The sequence below is a fragment of the Acomys minous genome (genome assembly GCF_964271855.1).
Source record: "Acomys minous genome assembly, chromosome: 6".
NCBI lineage: Eukaryota > Metazoa > Chordata > Mammalia > Rodentia > Muridae > Acomys > Acomys minous.
The window spans coordinates 111,618,813-111,628,762 of NC_140487.1; the positions used below are offsets into that span (position 1 = coordinate 111,618,813).

At 46.9% G+C, this 9,950-nt stretch overlaps 1 long non-coding RNA gene across 1 annotated transcript in view; it reads right to left on the reverse strand.

The window, feature by feature from the left end:
* LOC311601058 overlaps positions 1 to 9,950 on the reverse strand; it is a 403,201-nt gene that overhangs the window by 70,216 nt on the left and 323,035 nt on the right. The gene's annotated exons all lie outside the window — the stretch shown is intronic.

Below are 9,950 nucleotides of genomic sequence, written 5' to 3' on the forward strand. Positions count from 1 at the left end.
TCCCTTCACAGCTGGGTCAGGAGTAACCAAGCTAAGCTGAAGAGCAGCCCCAAACATGTTCCATAAGGAATGTTTTGGTAGGCTACTCCAATTAATGGACAAGCTCCCCGTTCTGCTTCAGAGTCACTCGAGGTCATAAATTATTCCTGCATTCAGGAATCAGGTCTCAGGCATTGTCCTGAGTACGGTCTACAGTTCTTCCTGCGAGCAGTTGTGTGTGTGTGTGTGTGTGTGTGTGTGTGTGTGTGTGTGTGTGTGTGTGTGCAGATGCAGTTGCCCACCTATGCCAGTATGGAGAACAGAAGTTGGTTTTGGGTGTCTGCCTCTATCATGCTCTCTTTTTTTTTCTTTTTAATTTTTAATTTTTTGTTTTTGTTTTTGTTTTTCGAGACAGGGTTTCTTTGTGTAGCCTCTGTAGACAAGGCGAGCCTCAAACTCACATCGATCTGCCTGCCTTTGCCTCCCAAGTGCTAGGATTTCAGCTGTGCAACACCATGCCCAGCTTTTAAACTTTTTTTTTTTAAGATTTAAAAAAAAAATTGTATGGCTGTGCACAGCGGCTCACACCTATAATCCCAGCACTCAGGAGGCAGAGGCAGACGGATCTCTGTGAGTTTGAGGCCAGCCACGTCTACAAAGCAAGTCCAGGACAGCCAAGGATACACAGAGAGACCCTATCTCAAAAAAACAAAAAAAGAGCTGGGCGGTGGTGGCGCATGCCTTTAATCCTAGCACCTCGGGAGGCAGAGGCAGGTGGATCGCCGTGAGTTCAAGGCCAGCCTGGTCTACAGAGTGAGTTCCTGGACAGCCAAGGATACACAGAGAAACCTTGTTTCAAAAAACTTAAAAGAGAGAGAGAGAGAGAAGAAAAAACAATTTTGTGTGTGTGATCTACATATGTCCACATAAGTGCAAATGCCTGCAGAGAATGGAACAGGCATCAGACCCCTTGGAACTGGAGTAACAGGTAGTTGTGAGCTGCCTAATGTGGATGATGGGAACAGAACTTGGGTCCTCCGGAAGAGCAGCATGTGACATCACTGCAGGGCCAGCTCTCTAGCACTCACCTTCTTGTTCTTTTAAGACAGAGCCTCTTGTTGAACTTGAAGTGCAGTTTCAGGTAGACGGGCTTGTCCAGTGACTCGCTGGAGAATCCTCCCTGACTCCACCATGACCAGCACTGGCCTCATAGACACGCATGGGTGTTCAGGATTCGAACCCGGATCTTCCTTGTGTCCGTCAAACACTTTACCCAGTGAGCCAGCTTCCCTGAACTTTAAGGGAGGGAGGCCATAACTTAAGGTGATCTCCCACGTGAAGATGATGAAAACAGAGGCTAAAAGAGGTGACTTAAGCTGTACAAAGTCCAGAGAAGGTTAGGAAGCCGCTTTGTGCTTGTCTGATAGTAATCCTGAAACACATCCTCCCAGAATGCCTTAGAGGAGAGAAAGGCAAGACACACTGCGTCGAATCTATTAGCTGGGGCCACACTTTGTCGAATCTATTAGCTGGGGGCATGAAAACTCACCCCAAATCGTAGCTTTAAACAGGCTGCCTCTCTCCCATCGGTCTGTGATTAGCTGCATAGCCCTTTCCTGGACTGCAGCCTCATGTGCTGAGAGGCTGGGACTGCCTCGCCAGGCTAGTCACACTGGCTACCATTTGGGATGATGGGGGCCCATGGCACTAGCTGAGGTACCTAAGCTTAGATACAAGAGCCAAGCCAGGGGTGGTGGCGCACACCTTTAATCCTAGCACTCGGGAGGCAGAGGCAGACAGGTTGCTGTGAGTTCCAGGCCAGCCTGGTCTACAAAGCGAATCCAGGATAGCCAAGGCTACACAGGGAAACCCTGTCTCGGGGAAAAAAAAAAAACAGTCACCAAATTCCCAGGATCACAACACAAGCACATTTTTTACTTTTTAAATTGTGTGTGTGTGTGTGTGTGTGTGTGTGTGTGTGTGTGTGTACAAAGAGGTCAGAGGACAACTTTGCAGGCGTCTGTTCTCCCTTTCCACTATGCCCTGGGGATCTACCTCAGCCATCCTGTTTGGTAGCAAGCATTTCTCCCTTCTGAGCCACGTCACGGGCTTGATTTGTAGTTTGGTTGGTACTGGTTTAGAGACAGGGTCTCAGTAGAGAGCCCAAGCTGGCCTTATCCCTCTACCTCCGGAGTACTGAGTACTGGGTTTTCAGGGATATGACTCCACACCTGACCAAGCACAGGTACTTACATCTTCTTTTGTTTTTTCTTTTTGATTTTACTGAGACAGGGTTTCTGTGTGTAGCCTTGGCTGTCCTAGACTAACTTTGTAGACCAGGCTGGCCTCGAACTCACAGTGATCTGCCTGCCTCTGCCTCCCGAGCGCTGGGATTAAAGACATGCGCCACCACCGCCCGGCTTGTTTTGCTTTTTCGAGACAGGGTTTCTCTGTGTAGCCCTGGTTATCCTGGAACTCACTCTGCAGACCAGGTTGGCCCTGAACTCTGAGGTCTGCCTGGCTCTAGGATTAAAGGAGTGCGCCACCACTGCCCAGCTGCACAGGAATCTTTCAATCCTCTGATTCTGTGGCTTGTTTATAATGACTCACCAGTCAAAACAGGTTTTGTAGATGAGTCCGAATTCAAAGATGGAGAAGCCGACTTTGTCTCTTAGGCTATGAAAATACCTGGGTTCTGCCACTCCCCCCACATTAGAACTAGGTCTCTTTGTTATATAACTCCCCAGTTAATGGCTTCAAACAATTAAGACTTATCGTCTCACAGTTTCTGAGTCAAATGGTGTGACTTCCTTGGGTGGCTTCTGACCTGGGGTCTCTCAGATGCCTAAAGTCTCCTAAAGGTCCGAGGGGGAGGACTCAGAGGTAAGGGCAGATTTATGCACGCCTGGCTTCCTTGCCATGTGGACCCATGATATGACAATTACTGGCTATCACCAGAGCAAGTGACCTCAGACAAATAGAAACCACAGTGTCCTTTACAAGCTAACCTTAGCCATCACATGCTGTCAGGTCTGTAGTGTCCCTTGGTTCCATGGGGCAGGCATGTTCATTCAGTGTGTGAGTAAACTGTATCATAAAGGAGACAGAGCTCCTCAGAGGCTGGCTGCCATACAGGCACACATGGTACGTGCTGCTGAAGATACCTCTAGTCTATTGGCATGTGGGACCAATTATTTGGCTGTGGATGAATTCTTTCAAACTATGTTTTTTAAGGTTTATTTATGATGTTGTATATAGTGCTCTGCCTGCATGTACACCTGCCGGCCAGAAGAGGGCGTCAGATCACATCATAGATGGTTGTGAGCCGCTATGTGGTTGCTGGGAATTGAACTCAGGACCTCTGAAAGAGCAGTCAATGTTCTTAACCTCTGAGCCATCTCTCCAGCCCCATCTTTCAAACTGTTGAGGAAACACAATATCATTCACTCTCCTAGTTCTCTATGCATTCTAGATCATTTGGGGGAGGGTTGAGGTAAGGTTTCTCTGTGTAGTAGCCTTGGCTGTCCTAGACTAGCTTTGTAGACCAGGCTGGCCTCAAACTCACAGAAATTCACCTGCTTCTGTCTCCCTGAGTTATAGGATTACAGGCATGTGCCACTGTGCCTGCCTCTAGCTTGTTTTTATTTTTATTGCTTTAATCCTGTGATAAAAACCATGACCGAAAGCAACTGAAGTAGGTTAAGGGTTAATATGGAAGTTTGGATAATTCCATTCTATATGGCCCCGCTCCCCCATGTAGCCTCATATATTTGAATATTTGGTCTCCTGTTGGAGGAAGAACTTTTTGAGGATTAGGAGGTGTGGCCTTGTTTGAGGAGATGCGTCACTGGGGCAGGCTTGGAGATTTCAAAAGCCCATGCTCATTCCTAGTTAGCTTTCTCAGTCTAACGTCTGTGGATCAAGATGTGAGCTACCAGCCGCTGCTCCAGCACCATGCCTGCCTGCTGTCACGCTCCCATAAGTTGCCTTCTTCATGGTGTCTTATCACCGCAATAGAAAAGCAACTAAGACCCTTGTCATCACTCTTGCCAGTTAAGAGTGTCCAGAGCGGGCCAGGTGTGGTGGCGCACGCCTTTAATCCCAGCACTCAGGAGGCAGAGGCAGGCAGATCGATGTGAGTTCAAGGCCAGCCTGGTCTACAAAGTGAGTCCAGGATAGCCAAGGCTAACACAGAGACCCTGTCTCAAAAAAACAAAAACCCAAAAAACAAACAAACAAAAAAGAGTGTCTAGAGCAGTCACTCATGACGTTTATTTATTTATGGAGGCAACACTACTGTGTATGTGTGGGCTCAGAGAACAATGGACAAACTGTTCAACTTGGTTTCTCCCACGTGGTCCCCACGTACCAAACTCAAGTTATCATCAGTCTTGGCAGCAAACCCTTTATCTGCTGAGCCATCTCATTGGCACAAGTGGGAATTATTAAAGACTTTAGGACTAGCCCTGGGGTGGGTAGGAAATGTTTCCAAGCTTTTTCTTTCTCCCATTCCCAGGCTCCTCTGTAAACATTTCCATCCTTTAAGGGACAGCCAAGTTTATGTCCATCTTTCTCTTCTCAGTGACGCTAAATAATGGGAGCTGTATTGTTTTTCCTCTTTCTAAAGATTTATTTATTTATTATTATGTATAATGTTGTGCTTGCATGTACACCTGCAAGCCAGAAGAGGGCACCAAATCTCATTAGAGATGATCAGGAGCTCAGGACCTTTGGAAGAGCCATCAGTGCTCTTAACCTCTGAGCCATCTCTTCAGCAGCAGCCCCACCCCGTCTTTTTATTTATTTTGTTTTTTTGAGACAGGGTTTCTCTGTGTAGCCTTGATTGTCCTGGACTCACTTTGTAGACCAGGCTGGCCTTGAACTCAACAGCAATCTGCCTGCCTCTGCCTCCTGAGTGCTGGGATTAAAGGCGTGCACCACCACCGCCGCCACCACCAGCATTTATTTATTTATTTATTTATTTATTTATTTATTTATTTAGATGGTTTTTCTGTGTAGCTTTGGCTGTCCTGGACTCACTTTATAGACCAGGCTGGCCTCAAACTCTCATCAGTCCGTCTGCCTCTGCCTCCCCAGTGTTGGGATTAAAGGTGTGTGTTACCACACTCAGCTTTACAGTTTAAATTTTTTGCTGAGCGTGGAGGCACACACGTATAATCCCAGTACTCTAGGAGGCAGAGGCAGGGGGATCTATGTGAGTTCAAGGCCAGCCTGGTCTGCCAGTTCTGACCCTTTGCCTTGCAGGCAAGAACTATAGCACTATTTGTGGCAAACTCAACTGAGTAGTTCTCAAATTTTTTATTTTTAAAAAATTTTAGATATGGTGTCATGTAACCCAGGCTGGTCTGAACTTCAGAGGGCTGGGGTTACAAGCATGTGCCACCATGCCAGGCTTGCATTTCTCTCCTTATACACAGAATATCCTCTCGACAAAGCTAAAGCTGTCATGACCTAGTTACCTCCAGATGCCCTGCCTCCTAATGCCATCGCGTTGGATTTTAGGATTTCAACATCAGAATTGGTGGGGGAGGGGAAGAGGAGACATTCAGGTCAAAACCCTTCTGTTGCTTTTTGTTTTTTAATTTATCCTCTCATATACTACATTCTGACCACAGTCTCCTCTCCCTCCACCCTCACTTTCTCCATCCCCTGCCTCCTCCCTCCCCATCCACTCCTGTTTCTCCTCAGACAAGTGCAGGTCTCCCAGGGAAACCAACCAAACATAGCATATGGAGTCGCAGGAAGAGTAGGCACCTCCCCTCATATTAAGGCTGGACAAGGCAACCCAGTAGGAGGACAAGGGTTCCAATAGCAGGGAAAAATATCAGAAACATCTCCCCCACTCTCTCCGATAGGAGTCCCACAAAAACACCAAGAACACAACCATAACATACATACAAAGGGCCTAGGTTAGACCCTTGCAGGCTCCCTGATGGTCAGTTCAGTCCTGGCTGTTGCTTTTTTGTTTTGTTTTTGTTTTTGTTTTTGTTTTTTGAGACAGGGTTTCTCTGTGTAGTCTTGGTTGTCCTAGACTCACTTTGTAGACCAGGCTGGCCTCGAACTCACAGCGATCTGCCTGCCTCTGCTTCCCCAAGTGCTGGGATTAAAGGCGTGTGCCACCATGCTTGGCTTTTTTTTTTTTTTTTTTTTTAATGTGCACTCTGGGTACAAAACATATGTGAAGAGTTTTGGGTGGATTTGAAACTTGGATGCCTGAAACTTTGTTAGTTTTTGGAGAACATTCAGACAGTAGTTGTCACAGAAAGGGAGGTCCAAGCCGGGCAGTGGCGGCACATGTGTTTAATCTCAGCACTTGGGAGGCAGAGGCAGGTAGATTGCTGTGAGTTCCAGTCCAGCCTGGTTTACAAAGCAATCCAGGGCAGCCAGGGAGACTGGTGGAAAAGAGAAACGTTGAGATGACAGGCATCTGCCAGGTGCCAAGTCACATAGAGGATTCTGTCATGTAGCAGACAGAAATTCTCAGTAATGACTGTGGCCTTGAGGCCTCATTCTGAAACCACTGGCTGTGTTGTGTTTGCGACTGAGGAAGTTCACATCATGAGAACAGGGGCTTTGCAGTCACACAAACACAGCACTATTGCCCATGACAAACTCTAGGGACTCAGGCTCAATCCCAACCTAAGCTCTCCATAGACATGGCACTTGCAATTCCAGCACTTACAGAGAGGAGAATAGGTGGGGCAAAGACAGGTACCTAAGCTAGCTCAAGGTCCATGAGAGACCCCATGGCAAGGGGACACAATGGACTGGGATAAAGCAAGGGCATCTGAGAGCCTCTTCTGGCCTCCATGAGCACATAGAGCCTTGGCTGTCCTGGATTCACTTTGTAGACCAGGCTGGCCTTGAACTCACAGGGATCCACCTGCCTCTGCCTCCTGAGTGCTGGGATTACAAGCCTGTGCCACCACACCCCTTGGGGAAAAAAATCTTAAGTACAGAAACTCCTATTGCTTTCTTTGGGACAGGGACAGTAGGGCTGAGTACATATGCCTAGACTCGCTTTTGTAGACCAGGCTGGCCTGGAACTCACAGCGATCCACCTGCCTCTGCCTCCCAAGTGCTGGGATTAAAGGCGTGCACCACCACACCCGGCACTTTAATGCTTTTTTTTAAAATATTTTTTTATTTTATTAATTTACTCATATTACATCTCAATTGTTAGCCCATCCCTTGTATCCTCCTATTCCTCCCTCCCTCCCGCTTCCCCCCTACTCCCCTCCCCTGTCTGTGACTGAGGGGGGCCTTCTCCCCCTATATATACTCTTAGGGTATCGAGTCTCTTCTTGGTAACTTGCTATCCTTCCTCTGAGTGCCACCAGGCCTTCCCATCCAGGGAACATGGTCAGAGATGGGGCACCAGAGTTTGTGTGAAAGTCAGATCTCACTCTCCACTCAACAGTGGAGAATGTCCTGTCCATCGGCTAGTCTGGGTAGGGGTTCGAAGTTTACTGCCTATATTTTCCTTGGCTGGTGCCATAGTTTGAGGAGGACCCCAGGACCCAGATCTGCCTGTCATAAAGTTCCTCTTGTAGGTTTCCAGGACCCTCTGGATCCTTCTATTTCCCCATTCTCCCATGCTTCTCTCACCTAAAGTCTCAACAGGATGTCCTCCCCTCTGACTCACTTTCCTGGTAAGTAAAGTTTTTCATGGGACATACCCCTTGGACTAGTGTCTCGATGTGAGTATATACCATTTTAACTCTTTTTGCTTCTGGGTGAACTCACACTTTAACACTTATTATGTTGTTATAATTAAAGAAAATCCTAAATCATTCAATTTTACCAATGAAGATTCAGGAGCCAGATGCTGGGGTGAGAACCTGCTAGCTCAGAGTGGCAGAGCAAGCGCTCAGCTGACCTTCATACTCAGCTCATGTCCCAGAGGAAAAAGCCAAAAGCTTAAAGCTCAAAGCCAAAAGCCTGCTAGCTCAGCCAATAGTCCAGGAAGAAAAAGCCAAAAAGCTTTCTTATCCGCGTTGGCTTAAATACTCCCAAAGTCCTTCCTTTCTACTACTTCATCCCTGTCAACTGGTGTCTTGTGCCTCGTCTTGACCTAGGGTTCACTGTATTACATCCTTTATACAGATAGCTCTTGGATTAAAGATGTGTGCTAGGGCTGGCTGAGCCACATATAATAAGCAGACAGTTTCTGGATTAAAGGTGTGTTAGGGCTCAACCACACCAAACAAAAAACAGGTTTTTATTTTTTAAAAAAATTTTTTTTAAAACAGGTTTTTACAGTTCACAATCTCGGGGCTCACAATCAGATAAAATGTCCCGCAAAATTAATATTTTTTGTTGTTGTTGTTGTTTTGTTTTCGAGACAGGGTTTCTCTGTAGCCTTGGCTGTCCTGGACTCGCTTTGTAGACCAGGCTGGCCTCGAACTCACAGCGATCCGCCTGCCTCTGCCTCCCGAGTGCTGGGATTAAAGGCGTGCACCACCACGCCCGGCCCGCAAAATTATTATAAATCCAACAGGCTTCTGTGCTTTTTATTTGGGAAATGGCTGGTTTATGAATAACTGCTGCTGTAATGATTTCCTATACTAATACATAGGAGGAGAGGGCTAAGAGAACTGGGTGGCTGTGAGCTAATGGTCTGAAATAGGGTCTGACCCAGCAGATGTATACAGAGGTGGTTCCTCTAGCAAAGGTTGACACTTGTGTGGCTCAGCCAGGAGCAGCAGGGCAGGCTCTTACCAAGTCCTCTAAGATCTCAGGATGACAAGGTTAGATTGAGACTCACCTGGCTGGGCCCTCCACATCTGCAAGGAGAGGACCAAGAGACGGTGGGGGCTCAAATGTGGCCCAGGAACCTGAGCCTCAAAATCTTACATTTCTGCCTCTTGTAGCTATTCCCAACATGGCTCTACTACCCCACTTCTGAGTCACAGTTCCTAACAGTACAATGGGGTTACTACCTGGGCCTCAGGCCTTCCGAGTATCACATGAGACAGCAGCGGCCCTCAACAACTGCTCTTTAAACACAAGTCCCCCTTTTTTTTATTGTTGTCTCTGAAACTTCTTTCTGGTCCTCCCTCCCCAAATCCTTTAAGGCTAGGCCTGAGTGAACGTACATTGTTTGACATGGACAAAGACATGTCAAGGACTCCAATGCATCAGATCATGGAAATGACAAAGTCTCCCCAGGTGAGGCTCAGAGGATGGCAGGCTTCCTTTGGGTGAATGTTGACTGTATACAGAAAATGTCCATCTTAGATCCATCCCCAACCCACCCCACCCCCAGATGTTTGCTACCTCAAGACTACTCCCTTGCTGAGCAACGTGGCACAGGTTTGTAGTCCCCGCACTCAGGAGGCAAAGGCAGGCGGGGAGGAGTTTGAAGCTGCCTGGTCTATAAAACAAGTCCAGGTTAGCCAAGGCTACACAGAGAAATCCTGTCTTGAAAAACAAAAAACCAAAATAAAACAAAAAAAGATTGTTCCTACTGAGCTAAAATAGACTGACCTTCCAGGTGCTTTAGCAGCTCCATCAGTGTGAACACAGCCCCCGAGGTTAAGTAAGCAGGCATCTTGTAACTGATACCTCTTCCCTTACACAAAGAGGAAGAAAGGCTCAGCAGGCACTTTTTTTTTTTTTTGCTTTTTATTTAGACGTGGGATTTTTCCTTTTTGTATAACTTATCTAATTAAAATATTCATCTTGTAGTTACCACAAAAAAGTAACATAGAAAATTGTATTTACATTTTGGGACCAAAATACAAATGCAGAGCAGGACGGTGCTCACTCCTGCCCCTCCTGCCTCCACAACAGAGAAAGCAAGCCCCTGAGAACCCCTTGTAACACCGAGGATCGCAAAGGACTACTCCATCATTTGTGATCTGTATGTAGTGTAGCACAGAAAGAAATTGCACAAGTTTTCACAAATGTGACCAAGAGTTGGACATCACCGTGTGCCTGCTTTGTGG